This window comes from Staurois parvus, unplaced genomic scaffold (genome assembly GCF_062004578.1).
Source record: "Staurois parvus isolate SC_StPar_1 unplaced genomic scaffold, SC_StPar_1.0 ptg000056l, whole genome shotgun sequence".
Classification (NCBI taxonomy): Eukaryota; Metazoa; Chordata; class Amphibia; order Anura; family Ranidae; genus Staurois; species Staurois parvus.
Genome location: NW_028317852.1, coordinates 8381528 through 8402826, shown reverse-complemented (window position 1 = coordinate 8402826; position 21299 = coordinate 8381528).

Sequence of the window (21299 nt, the reverse complement as noted above, 5' to 3'; positions counted from 1 at the left end):
CCCCCATGACCACTCCTCAACCACTTAATTGGTTGTCTCTGACGAAACTCCCTTGATACCAGAAGTTGACAGCTCTCATTTTAACGTCAACCAAGGAACACCTAACTGGACTTGAGAGAGCCACTGTACCATTTTTGCTTGATCAATTGGACTCTAGTTAAACCAAGGACCTTGCAAGTATTTACCTTTTCCATCTCTTTGTCTTGCTGTTGCCTGTTCTCTTTATTTCGTTGTGACACCATTTTTCTGTAAATATTTTATTTGCACCATTTTGACCTTTTCATTAATAAACTCTATTTTGAAAAGTGTTGAAATTATCTCTAAGGCTTTTAATGCAAACCAAAAAATCCTGTCTCTTGAAGAATGCTACTGTAATATAATCCTCTGAATATACACTATATTGCTAAACGTATTGGGACACCCCTCTAAATCATTGGATTCATATATTTCAACCACCTCCATGATCACAGGTGCATAAAATCAAGCACCTAGGCATGCAGACTGCTTCTAAAAACATTTGTGAAAGCATGGGTCTCTCTCAGGGGCTCAGTGAATTCAAACCTGGTACCGTAATAGGTTGCCACCTGTGCAATAAATCCATCCATGAAATTTTCTTGCTACTAAATATTCCACGGTCAACTGTTAGTTGTATTATAACAAAGTGGAGGCAACTGGGAACAACAGCAAATCAGCCATGAAAAATTACAGAGCGGGGTCAACGCATGCTGAAGCGCACAGTGCGCAGAAGTCACCAACTGTCTGCAGAGTCAATAGCTAAAGACCTCCAATCTTCATGTGGCCTTCAGATTAGCACAACAGTGTGTAGAGAGCTTCATGGAATGGGTTTTCTTGGCCGAGTAGCTGCTACCAAACCTTACATCACCAAGAGTAATGCAAAGAATCATATGCAGTAGTGTAAAGCACACCACCACTGGACTCTAGCCTCCCTGGTGGTATTCCCGAGTGTAGCTTGGGGTAAACTTTCAGTACCAAAAGCGGTAACCCCGAGCTACACTCGGGAAGACCCTGCAGCGTTGCTCCGGGATCCCTCTTTCACTTACCTTGTCCTGCACTCCCGCGATGTCCCTCCTGCAGCGTCCCCGGCCATTTCCTCCGCCCGATGCCGGCATCCGTCTTCTGGGTTCCGTTCCCTGTGAGCGTTGGGACGTATGGGATGTACGGGGGACAGAACCGGCGGGAAATTCAAAAATTTTAAAAGTGACATTCACTCAATACACTAATATCACATTGTAAAACATTACTGTATCAAAGCACTTCACATACATTTTGTCCCTACTGCTTTGTCCTGTGCCCTGCCTGCATTTTTACTGTTCTTTCTGCCTGGAAACTGAGAAAAGTCCATGGCGTCCAGAAAGCGTCCCTTTAGGTCAAAAGCAGTTTTAGACCAGCTAGAGAACAGTGGTAGTAAATTAAAACCATTTGCAGAATTGAGTGATAATGATTCCTGGGGAAATTCGTCAGACACTGAAAATGATTTTGCTACTGAGCTCAGTGATGTGCGAACTTGGCGCTATATTTCAAATGTAAGTGTTTTTGGTTTTATTACATTATTGAATTATATGTATTATATTATTTTTTGATTATTTATTATATAATTTATGATTTCGTGTTTCAAATTTTATCATACCCAGGATGTTTACTAGACTCTTGTTCGGACAGATTTCAGTGAGTTATTCCTAAAAATTACAGGCCTACAATAAAAAAACGAAATATTTCCATGCAAAAAAAGTACCGCTTTGAGCATAGAAATATTGACATAATCATACCGCTAGGGAGGTTAGAGCAGTGGAGATGTATTCTTTGGAGTATAAATCACGTTTCTCTGTCTGGCAATCCAATGGACGTGTCCGGGTTTGGTCGTTGCCAGAAGAACAGTACTTGCCTGACTGCATTGTGAAAAGTGTAAAGGTTGGTGGAGGGGGGATTATGGTGTGGGGTTGTTTTTCAGGGGTTGGGCTTGGCCCCTTAGTTTAAGTGAAGGGAACTCTTAAGGCATCAGTATACCAAGATATTTTGGACAATTTCATGCTCCCAACTTTGTGGGAACAGTTTGGGGATGGTCCCTTCCTGTTCCAACATGACTGCACACCAGTGCACAAACCAAGGTCCATAAAGACATGGATGAGCAAGTTTGGGGTGGAGGAACTTGACTGGTCTCCACCGAGTCCTAACTTCAACTCAATAGAACACCTTTGAGGTGAATTAGAGCAGAGACCCGAACCAGGCCTTCTTGTCTGACATCAGTGCTTGACCTTACAAATGCGATTCTGGAAGAATGGTCAAACATTCCCATAGACACACTCCTAAACCTTGTGGACAGCCTTCCCAGAAGAGTTGAAGCTGTTAAAGCTGCAAAGGGTGGGCCAAGTCAATATTGAACCCTACGGACTAAGACTGGGATGCCATTAAAGTTTATGTGCATGTAAAGGCAGGCGTCCCAATACTTTGGGCAATATAGTGACAGTGTGCATCACAGATGTTTATTCTAAAATCATAGTTGTTATTGCTAAGATTGTAAGTTTTCTCCTTTTCTGTAAAAAGGTGGTGGTGGTAGCTTAAAGAGTTAATTGCTTAGTTAGCTACACCCTGTGACAATCGCTCTCAGGCTGCTGGCACCTAGATTGTGGTCCCGCGAGCTGGAAAATATATGTGCATGGTATAGCTAAGACTGGCTTTGTTATGTAAGTGACAACGCAGTGAGAGATTGGCCAGTCCTTTGTCATGAGTTGGTGAAAAGGGCAGTAGTCAGGCACCACAATTGTCACAGGGAACACTCAGCAGCAGGTGTGGTTGCTAAGGGTAACAAAGGAAGAGACTCTTGATGTCTAGAGGCAGTGCACAGCACAGCATACAATCTAACAGCACCTGTTGTGAATAGGCTGAATACTGCTGGAGAAAAGAACCTGTACAATGTTTCAGCAGTCATCCCAAAAATCCAGCCTGAAACATAGTAAAAGGAGGAGTGAAAACATCTTGGTCACAAGATGTAGCCAGAAATAGTAGTTTAGAACAGGCCCAAACTAAAGGCTGTATTTCAACAAATGAGAATCTGCCCTCATCAACTAAAAAGTCTGTGCTGTCAGAATGCTTCCAAACAGTTCCTCATCAGTGAAGTCCAGCCAAAATGAGTGTCAAAAATTAAAATTTCCTATTACAAATTGGACAAAACAAATAACCTTTGCTCGAAGCATCTTGACTCCAAGCAAATGGCTTCCAGTTCCCAGGTGTAGCTGATCTGATTGTTAGTGGGCATGAGTGTTATGTCAGGAGTCAGCAAAGAAGATGACCAGATAAATGTAGCTACACAAAGAAACTGGAACCTAATAAATATACTTCATTATACATTATCAGTAGGCAAAAAGACATGCCACACACATCCAGCAATTAGAGAACATAAACAACAAGTGACCCAAACCCAAAAATGCCTAAGTAATGGAAACCTAGCAAACTATATACAATATGGGAAGCAAGGGTAACAGAGGCAATGCAAGAAAAAGGTGGAATCGGGACTAGGTACAGGAACAAGCAGCAATAAGGGAACAGGATGCTAGAATAGCTCAAGAGCAGGATGGATCTGATAGCAAGCAAGGCAATCAAAACACTAACACAAGGTGTGTTAGTAGTGACAGGCTTAAGTACCCTTCTTCTGGTGGACTGCAGCTTTTCACCCAGGGAAGCACAGTGCCACCAGCAGGTGAGCCAAGTCCTGACATTTTGCTGTGTTGTCTCTTTAGGTAACCCATAGGGCTCTAGGAATACTTTGCAATGTAATATATTATTTTTAAAACTAAAGTTTTATCCATTTAGTAGAAAAACTGATTTACAGTATATAAAATTTGAGTTGAAATAGTTATAAACCTAAAACAAACTTGACCCCCAAACCAGTATAGTTTCCTTTTAAAGTAACATCACATTTTCATTATTGTCCCAGTTGACAGAACAATAAGACAATAGAAAGGCAGCTGCAAGCTTAAACTACATAACAGTAAGCAGAAAAAAAAAATGTGTGCTATAGAATGAGCTCTCAACTGAGAATCTGTATCCGTTTTAAGAGATGCTTAACTAGAGACCATGAAAAACTGCAATTGGTAAAATGGTCCATCTAACCAAGAGAAATAACTATGTATACCTTTTTATATATGAAAAGAGACATTATCTAGCTTTGCACCTAGATGTGTGTGTGTATATACAGTTGTGTTCAAAATAATAGCAGTGTGTTGAAAAAAGTGAATAAAGCTCAAAATCCTTCTAATAACATTTATTTCCATACACACAAATGCATTGGGAACACTACACATTCTATTCCAAATCAAAACATGAAGAAACATATCAAATTTGTGTTGTTCCTCTAAAAAAAATTGAAGAAAAGTGAATATTAGACTGTTCAAAAAAATAACAGTGTTTGTATTCTTCTTTACAAACTCAAACATTCACTATATATACTGAAAAATGTTTGAAGATTTTGCTTTCCTTTGAATCACTTAATATTTAGTTTTGTAACTACTGTTTCTGAGAACTGCTGTACATCTGTGTTGCATGGAGTCAACCAACTCCAGCCTTGCAAACAGGAGGTCTTTGCCCAGGAGTCAGGAAAATTTTGGGAAAATAAACTTGAATAGCTTTTACATCCAAAGAAATCCACATTCAGCCTCCTAGCATACACATGCAGTATTCCTGTTCTGGTCTGTTTCCTGCTATCTTTCCACAACTCATAGCTTCCACCTGTCTCTCCTAGGTGGAGACCTCCTGACTGTAGGGTGGAGCCCAGAACCATGGTTAGGTCACTACTAAAAGTTCAGCACAGACATGACTAATTAGTGTGCTGGTGGTTCCAAAAACCTGGACCCAGAATTGGAGATTTTTCTCCTCCCAGATCACAACAAAATCTCCAGGCTCCAGGTCCCAAAATGGACTTTTAACAATGAGGAGACTGAAAAGCCAGTTTCCTCTGCATGGCAAAAGCTCCCTGGAGCCTCTCAACCTGACTAGATACTGGAAAGTTAAAAAATACTTGTAGAAAAATTTAGAGATAGTGAGAAAAGAATAACAACTTTGTCCCAGCAGGGCTGTAAATTGTTATTGGGCTTTCAAGTAAGCACACCTATGATGGCCCTATTCAGAATGGAACATTTGCAGGACATCCTTGAAAAAGGCTACAGCATTATCCCTATATGAAGAGGCAAGTCATTCATTATCACAGTATTTAACACTTGAACCATTGATTTAGCATATCTGACCACTGACTGACACTGTACAGAACATATTTCTGACAATGTTAGACTATGAACAAAGAAAACAAAGGCAATAATGAATACCTCCACTCACTCTAATAATGTGTCTATTTTACTGGCCTTTTCAAACATCATTTGGTTCTAGAGCTGCTCACCTGGTATTTAATGTCTGCTGTTAGAAATACAAAGCTACTTTTTAGTTATATAACTGGTAGGGTAAAAAGCAGGTTTTTGTTTAACTCAAAGTCGCTTGCTGCTGGTGAAACTTATGGGTGAAAAAAGACACTCTGTATAGGGTGTTGATGACGCAAGTAGGAAATAGAGGATTATATTTAGAGAATAAAGCTTGTGGAGCATTATTTGTAATTAAACCATCTTCCAGACAGCAGCTGTTAATTTACCAGTGAATTCAGATCTGACGTGATGCTTTAGTGCTGCCATCGTCGGTGCATACATGTCTGCAGTTAACTCATGAATCTCTTGTGTCTTTGTTTCAGGTATATGTGTAGGTTGAATTTAAATTTCTTTCTTAAAGTGACCCTGTCACTTAAAGGGCACTTTTATACGAATCATACTAAAATGATGATCATGCTAAAATACAAGTAAATATACCTTTTTTGCAGCCCATGTGTTGAAGTACCACTGATTTAGTGTTCTATTGCCACTGTAATTGTTTAACCCTTGGTTTTGCTTAATACTCGTTAACCTTGCTGCATGCTGTTGCTCCTTCTGCGGCCCATATATCCTGTAGTAACATACAATCCAGTAGAAGCATGTGGAAGGAGAGCAGGTATTCCACACACCTGAAAGTGTGGAATAGTTGCAGTGGCCAGGGAGCAGTTAAAATGATTGTAAAGGTTAAAATTTTTTAAACAAAAAACATTATACTTACCTGCTCTGTGCAGTGGTTTTGCACAAAGCAGCCCTGTTCCTCCTCATCTTGGCCCCCGCTGATTGCTTCCAGAGCAAACTCCTTGCTCTGGGGCACTCCTGCGTGCTTGCTCCTGAGCCGCCTCTATGTTCCTATGAGACACACACAGCAAGGCTCAGCCACGCCCCCATGCCCTCCTCACTGGCTGTGGATTGACAGCAGCTTGGGTCAATGGCTCCTACTGCTGTGTATCAGCCCATGAGGAAGCAGAGACCACAGAGAGCTTCTGCTCTTATGCATGCCACTGCATCGGACGCAGGTGAGCATAAGGGAGGGGGGAGCTGCACGCCTGGGGCGGACTGACCATTTGGAAACTCGGGCACTGCCCGAGGGCCCGGGGTCAGTAGGGGGCCCCATGAGATGCCCCTGGTACCTTTTTCATAGGCTTTTTTGAGTTTGGGTAAGGACACAGGGGCCCCATGATCCCCTATTGCCCGGGAGCCCCATGAGTTGTCAGTCCGCCCCTGCTGCACTCTGAAGGTTTTTTTAAATTCATGCATAGAATGCATGAAGGTAAAAAACCTTCAGCCTTTAGAACCACTTTAAGATGAGGCGTTTAAAACTACAGGCTGGCAGAAACAGAAATATATTCACTAATTTTAGAAGCTTTGGTTTTGTACACAAGTGACTAGGGATGAGCTCAGGTGTGTTCTGATCCTAGTCCTAACCCACCTGAGCTATCCTTCCAGAAAGCTGGCCCTGCAAAAAGCCAATCATAATTGGCCAAGGCATCCCTTGTCCACAGCTGCCTGTATACAACGGGCATGTATATATGTTGTTGCAGGACAAGGGATGCCTTGGTTGCCTCAGACTGGTTTTGTGTAGTGATAGCTTCCTTGTGGGATAGCTCAGATGGGTTCAGACTAGGATCCGAACACGCCCAAGCTTATCTCTACAAGTGACCCTGGGTTGACATGGTCACTTTAAACTTAAAGGAAAGAGAGCACTACTCCCTTAGGAGTCACTAGAGATTTGGGTCCCTATAGTCCTGCACAGCCAGGCAACATGCATTTTCCACACAGACTTCCATCCAGGAGACAATAACCACTTCTTGAGCTTGGGTTTTTTTTTGGATTAGGGGAACTTGAACTTGGATAGAGTAAGGGTTGTATGGGATGCCCAAGAGAATGGCAACTGAGGACAATCTTCCTGGAACTATGTACAAGTCTCTAAAAAGCAAAATCTTCTTCTCGGACGGCTAGCCAGCCTCTCCTAGTGTACAACCCTAGACTCCAGATGTTCCTCTAATCAGCTGTCTAAAGAAATCCCTGGGCAGGGGATCAAGTGCCTGTCACTTTTAATGTAAGACAGTCTCAGGTAAGAAAGCTAATCCAGTTGCCCACTAGAGTGCCTCTTTCCCTTTTCTGAACAAGGAGGTATAGGTCAACGCACTCAGTCACCTGTCTGCGAGCTGATGGGTCAGTCACTGCTCTCAGGCCTTCTGCTGGGCTGCTCCTTCCTTGCTGCATAGGTAGTCCTCGCTCTGGGATCCGATGAGCCTTGAGCTTTCCTCTCTTCCAACACCACTGCCTGGAGGTAATTCCCTTCCCAACTGAGCCCCTTACCAGGCTCCTGCACCTCAGCCTCCTCTCTCCATCTTCCACCCGACCTCTCCTGCTGCTGAGCAGGCTCTCCCACAAGGGCTGCCCTGGCCCCATGCAAAGCCTCCTGCTTGGGGATTGACCAGGGTCCCCCAAGTGTGCAGGCCAGCCTCTCCTCACCCCCGCCCACTGCCTCTAGAATCTTCTCCAAGATTCTAGAGCAGGGGGCAGTATCAGGGAACTTTACCCTACTAATTATTACACCCAGGCTGCTACTTAGCGCTCCTAACTAAATATTGAACTCTAGCTCCCCCTGGCTGTCTAGAAAGGCACTACATTCACCCCCTCCCCACTAGAAAAACAGCCATGTCCTCACTGGCTGGGGGAACACAAAATTGTCTTCTGAGCCCAGGAGTGGGGCATGCCATACAAAAGAAAAAATAGGAGGGGACAAGGGAACAAACTTGGATGGGTGAATAAAGAAATAATTGTAGAAAATATAAATACTCAATAATATACAGTTGTACAGGTATTTATACACACGGCCTGGTCCTAGCTTACTACTGCTAATAGCAGGCAACAGAAAAAAAAAAATGCAATAAGTACACAAAGTTAAAGGGAAGGATATCAAGTACCTTCCCCCTGAGGGAAATCTGTCATGACATGAAGAAATCTTTTTCTTGTCCTTGGAGCAGGGAGACAGCCATCCTGAGAACGTGCAGAACAGTGGACAAAAGCATATGAAAGAAACACAATGCAGCCCTAACACTGACTAACTAAATTTTAGGCACTTCAGCATAGCTTGGGAAGGAGACCTAAAGAAGTGATAAAGACTATGTGGTCTCCTGAAATACTCTCAGATCAGCTTATCTGGGACAGCAAAAAAGTCTGGCTTAGTTCGTAAAAATAAAAAAACACAAATAGCAGGGCCTACCGGGTTGGGATCTTGCATCAATCCTTAGTAGTATTGCTTGGGACTGGGCAACTTAACAATGGAGCCATCAGTCTTTTGGGCAGTAATGGAGTAAGTCCCTTTGAGCCTCTCTGCCTCATGACCACCACCCTGTCCTAATAGATGGCTTGACCCCTGCCCTATTCTTGATTGATGTCCAGGATTCGACAACAGGCCTTAGTAAGATAAGTTCCCCTCAAGGGTTTGAGGACATGAAGGTAGTCCCAGACTAAGTAGCCCTCCCACTGTTGTCTGGTGCTGTCCACTATGTCCTTTACATCCTGAGGAGTGTAATGGTAGTCCCATCCCTACTCCAGGGCCACCCTCTTCTGTATGGCCCTCTGGAGTCTGGAGAACCTGAGTAATGTGTCCTTGCTCCCCATTCCTGGGTAAACATAGGGATCTGGGTCCCTGCATATCAGCACTTTTAGTTTGGAGTTCCTGGTCCAAAGCCAGGGTGCAGCAAATTCTGACTTTGGTGAAGGGGCATGCAGATGGGCTCAGTCCTGCAGGAAGGTCCAGCAGAGTCTGAGGTACATGAGCTTCCTGACAACCCTGTCAGTGACTCGTAGTCCTCAATGGTATCTCCCCAATCCTACTCTTCCTCAGAATCCTCAGGGGACCAGTCCTTCTGTTCCTCCACTTCTAAGGGCCCAAACTTTGCTAAAATCCTAGGAGACCCCAAATTCACCTCCCCACCAGTGACATTCTCCACAGGCTCACCTGGGGACTGGGTGTCCTTACTGACTGTCTTCTTCTGGACAGATTGTGCAGGACTGGAGGGCGAAGCCGGCATCTCCAGGTTATCAGCTGGCTTGTGCTGGGCAATGCTGGTGGGCACTGGCCCATCAGCAGCATCTATGAGTGATGGGTGGTTCACAGCAGGCCACCCACTGCCTCAATCAGTGCTTTCTTGCATACTGTTTCTGTAGCTTCTGCTTCCATCCCTGCTTCCATTAATGCTTTCTTGCATGCAATCCCTGCAGCTTCTGCTTGCATTTCTGCTTTCTTTTAGGCAAAGGTTGCCTACATTTTAGAGTGTACAGGTGCAGGCTCCTTAACAACCAGCTAATAATTGAATACATTAGGTAAATACAGCAATAATTAAATCTTGTCGCAGACAGCCCTCTGAATCTAGCAGTAGACTAGCAGGGTTATTGCACCAACTATCTGGTGGATGTATGGAGGGGAAAAACTATGTCTGTAAATACTACACATATTCAAGTGCACATGAATTATACTCATGAATAGATCAAAGAATGTGTACTTTGACACACACTTTTAAAAGGGTGTTATCACTTCTAAAATTTTAATGTGACAAATACCAATCAGGTCACACAACCATAATCAAAGGAATCTTCGTGCAAATTTCAAAGAGAAACACAAAGATCTGATAATTTAGAAAAACAAATAAATATAAAAAGTTATCAAATTAACATAAAGGAGACAATTTGTTAATGTTTTCACTCAAGGGTCACATTTTTTTCAGTTCTTTGGTAAAAACATTGACAAAGAGACCCCTTAAAAATTTCAGCAAATTTTTACACACAAAACTAGACTTCCTTAGACCTGCACATAATATATTTCTGCCAGCTAGAACCAAAAAAAAGACGATCTAGAAATAAATGCCCACAGATGAATTGTAGATTGAACTAGCTAAATAAAATTAAACAAAATACTTCTCCAAATGTATTCCAGATTCTATGAAAATAACCATCCACTCCAGTATTATAAAGTTTCAGTATATTTTAAAGAGCACCGTTTAGGAGAGCAGCAGCAGTCGGTGACCTCACCGGCAAATGCACTCTGAAGCAACGGCATGCCCATGCCATACTTTCAGAGCAGACTTTCATGGCTCAGATCACCATGGCTCAGCCATTCATGCGGCCGCAGCCTTCATACCCAGGAGGAAGACCTGGTGAAGATGGAAGCCTTTGTATCAATGACAGATCAGCGCTGGAGGGCTTTCTTTCAAGGTAAGTCATCCATAATGTGCTAGTATGTGATGCATACTAGCACATTATGATATTCCCTTGCAGCAGGAAACGTTTGTTTTTAAGAGTTTACTACCGCTTTAAGATATATTAGTAACTTTAAAAATCCAATGCCCCTGACCAGATTAATTTTGGAACTTGTATTATAAATGTACAGAGCAATTATTGCTATTTTTTTTATCACATTGAAAATGCAGTCACCTAAACCCGATGATAAATTAGCATACATCAATGTGTTACCAAAAGCAAATAAAGACACTGCAATGCTGAAAAACTACCACCCAATAACACTTATTATTGACAATAAAATTACTAGCCACAAGACTTAATTTTTTTCCTGATGGATTATATTCATCGCAATCAAGCAGAATTTACCCCAGGGAGACATGCCCCTGATGAAACTAGACAAGTAATCAATCTAACATCAACTCTCCAAATTAATTGGGATTCAGAACCCTCAGTAAGGTAATGTTGCTATCATTAGATTAACACAAACAATTGATTCCATCTCATGGTAATAACAGTTGATATCCTAGAACACAATCGGTTTGAAAAGCAATTTATCACCATTCTGCAAGTTCTCTATGACAATACAAGTGCCTAAGCTGTAGTTATAAGTCACTCCTATAAACAGTCTGAAGGGGACAGGACTGGGGTATACTTTTTCTGCACGAATGTTTGTCCTTGCAATTCAACCTTGCATAAGGACAGCTAGATGTAACCCTGACATCAGTGGCTTTAACTATTATGGAAGACAACAAAAATGTTCATTATTTGCATCTCAGCCTTAATTTTGTCAACCCTTGCAAGCATTCCACATCTTTTTAAAACTCTAGGAGTGCTACTGTTCTCTTTGGCAGGTGACCCAGGCTCACTCAGTGCATGGAGTTTAGTTATTAATCAGCCTTCACCAGAGCACCCCACAAGGGTTGATGGCAGAGAACCCCAGTGGCCTCTAGTTTTTTTTTTGCTGCAAAATGGCACCAAGCCACAGCCCCCAGGATTGCCCCATCAACATACAAGCATGGGTCTTGTCAAGCAGTAAATGGAGGGCAGTCTGGGTCAGAAATTAGTAGGCAGTAGACAGGTTCAAGCAGAGGTTGAAGCAGATAACAAGCAAAGGGTAGTCAGACAGTCCAGGTCAGCGACTAATAGGCAGTAGACAGGGCAGAAGACAAGAGTAGTCAGGAAATTCTGGACAACAAAAATAAAGCAATAGCAGACTTCATTACTATAGCTTTCAGGCAGCTTGTAAGAAGACACAGCACAACCAGTTCAAAAGCTGCTGCTTAAATGTCCTCCAGGTCACTCCCAGAATCATTAGTATGTACTAATGCACACTGGAAAACCAGAACTGAAATGTAAGAGTAGGCACAAGGAAATCTTGGGCTGAAGCAAGGAAGATAGAGTTGGAACAAGGCTGGAAATGCAAATGTGTGAACAGAGCTGGACAGAATTGTAACAAGTGCCCTGGTAAAGCCAGACTGACCTATAAGAGGACTCACAAGAAAGTCTTGGGATGTAGAAGGGTATAAAAGCAAACAATGATTTAAATGCTACACTGGATCTTTACATTATTTGGGTATCAATATAACCCCTACTTTACGAGCTTTATATAAATGCATTGATCCCCAATGGCTAAGAAATTGGCACACGATTTAAATAGATGCTCAGACTCTCCACTATCATAGATTGGGAGTATATACTCAATCAAAATGTATTTATTTAAGAAAATTAATATTGTCTAAATCAATTATCACTAAGGATGAGAATTCTGAAGAAACTTTTGAACTTGTCTAGAAGGACAAAGGAGATACAGTGCACTGAAAATTGTATATAAAAATGGGAATACCAAATTTCCTAGACTATTATAACAGTCTAGCACAGTCTGCAGGATTTGTATAGTTAGCACAATTGGCACAATTATTTCTTATTTCTTTAGGACAAATTGATCGTTTGTAGACATGTGCAGTTTGTTTAGTTACAAATTGAAATTCAGACATTTTTATTATTCCGAGATTCAGATGTAAGCAAATCTCCAAATCACGACAGTAACGAATTTCAATAAATTCAAAATAAATAATACCAAAACAATGAAATTCATTCCTATTCGTTTGTTTCATTGATGCAACAATTTAGACCTTTTGCTAATGTTTAAAAAACAAATACTGTAACGACATAATGAATGAATCTGAAATTAATTTTGTTCCATTTGTTCTTTCATATCCATTTCCTTTTTTATTTATGCACTACGTATGAAATGGAAACATGTTACAAGAAATACATTCAGGTATAAAAGTGAAATAAGAGGATGATTCCAATTCCCATCAGAATATCTGAATGATATCCTTAATGTCCAGAATATCTTTAATGACTTGGAGAGGATCTGCCAAGAGGAGTGGGCCACAATCCCTCCTGAGATGTGTGCAAACCTGGTGGCCAACTACAGGAAACGTCTGACCTCTGTGATTGCCAACAAGGGATTTTCCACTGAGTACTAAGTCATGTTTTCTGAAGAAGATCAAATACTTATTTTCCTCATGAACATGCAAATCGGTGCATAATTTGTTAGATATGCATTTCTTTTGAATTTTTTGTTTGCTATTCTGTCTCTCAGTGTTACAATACACCTACTATTTGATTTTTAGCCATCATTTCTTTGTGAGTGGGCAAACATTCAAAATCAGAAGGGGATCAAATACTTATTTCCTTCACTGTACAGGTAAGCCTTATTATAGGCTTACCTTTAGGTACAACTTACAATGTGGACATTACTTCCATTTTAACACTTTAAACTGTCACCACCAACTACTTATAGTATATAGGATTAACAATAGCAAATTATGATTTTAGAATGAATATCTTCAGCATACAGTCACCACACTACAATAGCGCTCTATAAGAGACAGGGATTCTTTTAATTTGCATTAGAGCAACAGAGACCATTTTAGCACTTTTCAAAACATGGTTTTGAAAAGTGCTAAAGGGGTGAAGACAACAGGGGTGAAAAATTAAAATACTTTCCAGCCCTGGTTTCAACACACTGATTTTGTTGATGGGGTAATCAAGTAATTTTCCTCCCTGCAACCAGTGGTTGCAGGAAAGAAAATTGCTCTGTCTATGGCCGGCTTAACTTTCACACAAATCTAAATAATATACACTCATTTGGGTTATTTCTACCAAAGAAATATATCACAATACATTTTGGCCACAATTTATGACAAATTGCAAACAGATATGATAAACTAAGAAAAATTTGTTTTTTTTTTCAAAAGTTTCAGTATATATTCATTTACATAGCAAAACATAAAAAAAAACAGTGGTGTTTAACTACCAGCAAGAGAAAGCTCTATCTATCTAAAAAAAAAAGACAAACATTTCATTTGGGTTCAGTGTTGCATTACAGTTCTGAAATCTGAAAATTGACCTAGACAGGAAGGGGGTGAAAGTGTTCGGTACTGAAGTGGTTAAAGTTTTTTCTACTCCTTTAATACATTTTTGTTTCACTACAGATCAGTGATTTGACAGGGCTATTACACTGTAATGCTGTGTTTAGTGTTTTGCTATGAAATGATGCATGTTATTTAAATAACGAGAACCAATACTAAGGGTTGTAAAGAGGTTGTTACTCATAAAGAAACAATTATTCACAGTGCTATGATTACAGGAGATGTGTATATTAAGTACCGCTAGAGGCATTTTAAGGCGTTGACCAAACTGCCTAGTTTATCATCGTTTTTTAAGGACTAACATAATGAGCACTTCATATAACTGCAAATTTCCATCAGTGATAATTACTTGATTACCAGTTAATTAAAATAAGATGTAATCCTGTATCTAACTGCATAAAATATAATTAAAACACACATAAATAATGTATTATGTACATTTAGTATTCATATATTTTAGCTAATCAGTATTTTTCCAATTCATTTTCTTAAAGGTACACTCAAGTCAAAATAATAATTAAGAACTGAAATCCATAAACATCATGCAGTCTTTAAAGCCAAGGGCTTCTGTCATTCATTCAGACATAGCTTTGGGGATACAGAAAAGTCTATTGCTAAAAATGCCTTTTATTCTTGTAATCGGACGTTTTGGGAACATAGGCTGAAAACAACTCTTGGCTGAATAAGGCTGAGGGCGTTCAACAGGACTGGGTTATGAGAGAAAAATGAAGGCTGCCATTCTGATAGTCCTCTACAGCATGCTTTTTCAGATCTGTGACTGAATATGCCTTATGGAAGACACAAAGAAAACTTCTGCAGAGTTATGCTTCACTCCTACGCAGCTTGCCCTTAGTGCCTACTGAACTATCCTTACCCATGCCCATTTGGAACTCATCAAACATACATGGACTGCCACACCATGCTCCTGTTATCCCTTTTGTATTTTTATTGAAGACAGCCAGGCAAATTGTATTTCATTAACCACCTCCCTTCCGGCCATTGTATATAAACAGCTGGACGGTGGCAGTGCAGGGGTGGGTGGCCGTTTATAAACGGCATCCCCGCCCCCTGCTTGTGCGCGCTCCCTGGGAGCATGCAGCACCGTGATCCGGTGCCCGCTGTGTCCTCCGGACACAGTGGAACACCAATTGTCGTAAGGGACCTCTGTGCGAGGTCCCGATCATGTGATCACTGATTGGCCAATCAGTGATCACATGCAGAGAAGTAAGCAAGATGTCACTTCTGACATCATTGCTTACTATGTGTGAAATCTGTGAATGATCACAGAGGTTCCATGGTACAAGGCTATTCACAACAGCCTTGTACCATGTGACAAGCTGTGACCAATCAAAGCTCACAAAGTATTTCTCAATGGCTGCAAGAGTGGATAATGGAAAGATGGATGGAGTGTGAGGGTGTGTGGGTGAATGAGTGAATGAGGGTAGTGGAGGCTAGGGACTAGTGTGGTGGGATGGATGTTTAAGAGGCAAAGGGGGGAAGGGTTTATATCAAGCCCATGAATTTTAAGGGAGTGTGGTTTCAGTTTGGGAGAGGGATAAGAATTACATTGGAGGGATATGTGCAACCTGACAAGGAGGAACCTCCTTAAACACTCTGAGTTCAGGGTCAATTGTCCTGCAAGTGAAGGTTTATGGAGAGGTGCAGCAAGCAGGACAAGCATTTGCATTCCCACCTCTGACCAGTTTGGGCTATGACTATGAAGTTCAGGCAATCATATGAAATGTAAAGGATAAGTCCACCTTTCCATAAAAAAATTATTAAATAAACATTTTTTTTGCAGTTAAAGCAAGCCTGTATTGCCATGCAGGTCTCCTGCACACTGTCAGTGTATGTGTATCACAGCACTATGGTAGTTCATTGAGGACTACAAGTCGATAGCCGCTAAGGCTGTTGGGACTTAAGGTCTATTGATTCACAGAGGACTGTGAATGAATGACAAGGCTGCTAGGACGGAGCCTTGCATGGCTGAGCTGTTTTTGAAAAGTGACAGCTAGTACGGGGAACTTCTCCCCGTATCTCTGTCATGGGGGGGAAGGGGGGCAGTGAGAGTCAGCTGCAAGATCAGTTGTAGAATAAGGTGAACTTATGCTTTAACAAAACAAAGCAGAAAAAAAGAGGAACAGTGCTAACCAGATGAGGAAGTGTTGTGTGCTCAAGTCATGTGCAGATGGCTGAACCACTTTGCCAAACAACACTTAGCATCTTTGTTCTTTCAGATGTGGCGAGTACTCTGTGTATGCTGGGTTCCTGCAGCACACCTAATTAGTTCTTAACATTCCCTTTCCTCCACTTAAATCAGGTAGTGAAAATTACACTATGTAAAGGGGTTAAAAAGGCCCCCCTATGCCTGCAGATCCCTAGATTTCCCTAGAATTATCAGAGACTTGCTCTGGAGGTGATGGATGAGTTCCCTCTAGGGACCCACTGAAAAGTTGTGAGGTCCCAGAGCTGCAACAAGTCTGAATATGCTCAGCTCACTCGCATGTACTGTGGCTTCTGTTTTCTATGAATCCTCTTCTGACCTCCTGGTGAGCATTGCCTGGTTTGTCCACAACCTGTTAGTGACACAATCGAGCCTGTTAATTGAATGCACTGAGCTGTAACGTGTTGGATTAATCTGCAGACGCTACTTCAGACTGGCCATGCTAACCTGCTCTTGCCTTGGAGCTTGCCACAAGGTAAAATAGTCTAAATCTAGAGCAGAAGCATAAAGGAATAAATGTCATAAGTATTAATAGCATCACTGGCTATTGATAGCTGCATCTGCAGTTCCCTCTGGTAGGTGAGAGATCTGGTGATGGTATTCTTGCCTTGAGCAAAAAAGAAATCAGCAAAAGGAGGTCAGCTGCCTACATAATTTAGGGGACAGGCCTTGTATGGAGAGCATGGCAGGTAGTCATACTGATCATCCAGCGAGTGCCTAACAAATGGTGCAAATAACCACCTAGGGTGCATATGGTTTCAGTGTCCAGAAGTCCCATATGGGGCCACAGGGGTATCCTGGAGGTGTTTATACCTCTACCTCTTTCAATGAAGAAAGGGTATTAATGTCACAGTATACCATGTGCTAGAAGGAATGTGAATTACCATTAGGGAATGCATTGGATGTGGAGGTCAATCCAAATGGTCCACAAAGCCAAAAAAACTTAGCAACCCAGAAAATCTGCTGAATCATCAGATTAGCAATTGCCCGCTGACACTACTCATTGCCTGGGAGATAAATAAGAATAATGCTTGGTGCTAAATGAAGGTGCAAGAGCTCTGAATCAGCACATCTTCACCATGCAATGTCTCAGCCACACAACCCTCAATGTCTAATGTTTAAAGCAGAACGTTATACTCCTGTTCTTTTGCAGCAAAATTTGAGGTCATCTTACCCCTCTTTAGATCTGCAGTTGCCATCGTGCTGCACATGTCATCAGCTATGACACCAACCATTAGAGGGCTTGAAAGTTTGACTGACAGCAGACACATGCACACTAGCAACTGTAACTTATCACCAGAGGCATGCCTCAATGTAGCATGTGCTGCACATGCTCTAGTAGACAGCATGCAAGTGAAAACATTGCAGAAAACAACTTTGATATGCTTAAGGATTTATTAACATTCATTGAACATTTCTAACTTGAGATTTCTTTTGGTAAATGGTTACATTAGTGGGTTTAGTTCCACTGTCAGTGGAGAGCCAATTAGACTTCACCTTTTGAAACCACCTTAGTACATGACAAATTCTGAATGTAGCTATGGGTTATTGAATCAAAAATAAATTATTATATAGAAGTGCTCTATCATAGCAGTTCATTTTCTAAATTTGTTGGATAAAAAGGTAAGTCCTTCAATCCAATTTCATGTTTTAATAGCATGTTTATCATTTTCATTTTATAACTATCACTTTGTTCACCTATTCCATTAGGATGCATCATAGTGATGCATACAATTATTTGTATTTTTATGACATTAAGACATTTCTGGATTCCAATTTATTAACAAAAACAAATGTGCTTAGTTTTAGTACATATCTCTAGAGAAACCATACATGGTGGGGCTGATTTCTTTAAAAAAAAAAAAAAAAACAAGAACAGGAAATACAGATGGTGAAGACTGAATTTGCCATGTGCACTGCACATCCTGAAAAATATGTTTTTATTCCTTCTATTTCTACAAGCAAAGGAGATACAACTAAATAGCCAGTTAACATTTATAATTTCTGTTCTTATTAAAAGGGGGTGAAAGAGACCTAAATAAACTGGAGCATCATTGTTCTTTTGTATTTTTATTGCAAACACCCTTGAAGATCACTGAGGAAACAAATATACAGTATGTGATAAGTAGAACATACCTTGTCCACATAAAATTGTACATATAATTTTGTGTATGGTTGTTAAACTTATGTCAACATACCTGTCAATTGATACTCTGTGGTAAGTAAATAATAGGAATTATAATAAAAATAAAAAACACTTGATAAGTAATAAAATGTGCTCACATCTAAAAGTAAAAACATCCTGTACACTATGCTAATGTTCAAAAGAGGCAGTGGGGTTGATTTACTATCACCACCACCACCACAAAATCTGTGGCAGCTGTGCATGGTAGCCAATCAGCTTCTAATTTCAGCTTGTCTAATTAAACTTTGACAATAAAACCTGGAAGTTGATTGGTTTCTATGCAGTGCTGTACCCTTTGCACTCTCCAGTTTTAGTAAATCAACCCCAAGGATCCCTCATCTGGTGCTATCTCATAAATAATATGCATGCAACATCAAATCCATAGCAAAGGAATTTGCCCAGGTTTAAGTAGGTGCTCCCTTGATATTGACATTACTTTCCAAATGGGCCTACATGATGCTAGCCAGTGTATATTTTAATGTTTGAGAGTACATTTGATAGAAAACCACACATTACATAAATTCCAAATACATATGCTGTAGCGCGTGTGTGTATGCACTTGTATCTCTGACACGTAGTGAATTCCAGGAAGATAACATTAGCTTATTAGTCAATATCCTGGCGTGCCTTCATATCATTCAGTAAAATTGAACTACCGTAAGTATTATGATTTTCTGTTTTCAGCCTGTGTGTGCTTCTCTCTGTTCTACAGAAGCCAATATCACGATGGGCATGTTGAAAAACCAAAATCCAATCAGCATCTGATCAGCGCTGGCAGCCAATGGCTGCCAGGGCTGATCAGTGTGTTTAGGAGGGAGGGTTGTCCCCACATCAGAACACAAAGGCACAGTGGGGGAGACTGCCGCACTAACATGTCTTAAAGCCTAGTATGCACTAAGAAAAAAGATCATCCAATTTTTGTGTAAGGTGTATAATATGATGCTGGTCGAGCATGATATTAACTTATATGAATTTTCTTGGCCAACAAAGGCAAATGTAGGAAAACATAAGCTATGTGCTGATGTAGTATAAGAGGAAGTGATGTAGTGTGCATGACCTGTGTAGCCAATGTCCAGTGGATACATTAGGTGTATTTTCTGGATTGACGATTCATTGCTATATAAACTGCGTTACATGGCAGATGACACAGCTGTTGTTGTTTTTGGCCTTGGAATAATGGCCATAAGCCAAATGCTTAAAAAAAGAGTGTGAAGAACGATAAGATGTTGCAAAAATTGGTGTGTAACTGTGATCAATTTTCACATATGTCCTTGCAACGTGAGCTTCAAGAAAACAATCTGGATGACTTTAGAAATTACCTCAGGAAGACTAATGCATGCTTTAAACTCCTTGCCACCGGCCATTCACATATTTGCAGCCTCTCGGCGGGTGTGCCTTAATGCCGAGAGGCCGCATATAGGCATACCCAAGAAAAACAGAACTGTTCTGAGAGGCCACACCATGTGTGCTCCCGGCACAGTTACCAACAGCTAATGGAAAGCTCCCAATATCTACTTGTGATCAAGAGCTTTCCGATCATGTGACTGCTGTGACAGCCAATCATGGCAGTCACATGATCACAAACCCCACTCAGCCTCCTGGCATGTAAAAGCACTTTAAGGAAGCACCAGTACAAAGTGTACCAGCTTTTGGCAGCTGTGACCCCCTGTATCCAGGAAAAGGATACATCATGCGGGATGCCATCAATCCAGAGCAAAGGTCAATTGCAACATTAAGATACTTTGCAATGGGGAGAAGCCTTTAAGATCTCAAGTTTACAACTGGGATCTCCTCCCAAGCTCTGGGAGTGATCATACCAGGGACCTGCTCTGCCCTCATTAAAGTGCTGCAGAAAGAATATATCAAGGTATTGTAAATGTACCTAGATGATACAATGATATTTGTGTTGAAATTAAAAAGTTAATGTGTAGAGTACATTTTCTGCCATGTTACATTATGCTGGAAGATATTCTACATTTTACAATTATATCCAGCCTGCAATATGTATGCGTTACGCAGTCAGATTTAAAAAGATGCAATGCTTATCCTTATATTGCATATGCATTTGTGTGCCAAAAATGTTCTTAATGTAATGTGCACAAGTAATGTGTCTCTCATTACAGTTTCCATCAAGCCCAGAGCAGTGGAAAGAAGTAAGCTGCACAGTTTATGGAGAAATGGTATTTTCCCAACTGCAGCGGTGCTATTGATGGCAAGCATGTCTGCATTGCCCCACCACCCAACTCTGGCTCTTATTTTTATAATTATAAGGGCATATTCAATATTGTCTTCCTGGCAGTGGTCAATGCAAGTTCATATATTTGGACATAGGCAAGAACGGTCACAAACAGGGGCGGACTGACCATTTGGAAACTCGGGCACTGCCCCATGAGATGCCCCTGGTACCTTTTTCATAGGCAAGGACACAGGGGCCCCATGATCCCCTACTGCTCGAGGGCCCCATGAGTTGTCAGTCCGCCCCTGGTCACAAATCTTCCTGTGAAAACGTTTTTGAAAACCTTTAACTTTGTTTTTGTTGAAGCCTTGCGCTTCCAATGTGGAACATCACCCCTGAGCTAAAAAATTGTAATTATAGGCTCTCCAGGGCTTGCAGAGTGGTGCAAAATGTTTCTGGGATCAAGGCTAACAGGCTCAGAATCTTTTTTATGTCAATAAACCTGGCCATTTACGAGGTAAAAAATATTGTACTGTGCTGCTGCATCCTGCACAACTATCTACGCAGGCATGCAGACAAGTACATCACCTCGCTG